We start from the raw sequence: 1,042 nt of genomic DNA, 5'->3' as shown, positions 1-1,042 counted from the left end.
CCTCTTCTGTCGCCTTCCGTCGTCTTTCACCACCGACGCAGGGAGGAGGGGGTCACGTGGCACGGCGAGAGGATATCGTTTTGCGTGTGCCGGTAAGCCGGGGGAAGGGGGAGAGAGAGAACTGTGTGTCAGTGAAATCTGGCCCACCGATAGATTCCGAGCAACCCCCGAGCCGATAGGCTAACCCCTTCCTTCGCTTGCGTCCACCCATACCAACCTGTTTTTCTCCGTCTCTCTCTTTCTTTCTCCACTTGTCTTTCTCCTTCTGTTTCTCCTCTTCCTCCTCGTGTTAACTCGATGTGCCTCGCGTTCAAAAACCCTCTCCTCTTCGAAGGGTCTGGCTTGGCCCGCGTGTAATTCTCGCACAGGATAAGACCAAGCCAGATTTTCTTGTACTTGTACTACGAGGAACGCTAAATTCGTAGCGTTTCTTCTCGATACAGGGGGGAGAGGGAGATGCATTCTCGCTCTTTGTGCGCGAATCCATTGTCCTCGTCGATTAATACTTGGCGGGTCATCGATACGAATTCGTTTACCGGGTAGATCCTCCTTGCTTTGCGCGATACACGCGAGAAGGAAAAAGAAGGGGAGAGGTTGGATCTTCCTCGACGGAGATTCCATCCGCACGAATGCCTCGCGATACTTTTCCCCGCGGCTCGCGGCTGATTTGAAGTCACTCCACTTGATGGAGTCGAGATGGGGGTAGCGGGGAGGGGTTGGCTCGAGATTGTCTGGTGAATTTAAGTAGGTTATTCCGAGATGCGAGAGGGTCGATGCCGTTCGTTGTTTTTTTAATGAAATTTCGTTACGTAACACCTGTTGGTTGCCGGTATGCACCCTTCGTGGCCGGATTGCCGACTTTATTTCCAGAGGTTTCGTAAGCGATTCGAGCTGAAGTTGTTGTCCTCACCGGGGGAACGACTTTTCTTTCTTCTACTGTTGTTTTTCTTTTTCTTCCTTTTTTTTTTTCTTTTCGTTTTGATACCACAATATGAAAGAGAAATCCGTGGTTTTTGCCAATAAAATTCTGTCGAAGAATTTT

Source organism: Apis dorsata, unplaced genomic scaffold (genome assembly GCF_000469605.1).
Source record: "Apis dorsata unplaced genomic scaffold, Apis dorsata 1.3 scaffold_474, whole genome shotgun sequence".
NCBI lineage: Eukaryota > Metazoa > Arthropoda > Insecta > Hymenoptera > Apidae > Apis > Apis dorsata.
The sequence above is the reverse complement of the archived record's forward strand: the minus strand, read 5'-3'. Positions refer to the sequence as shown.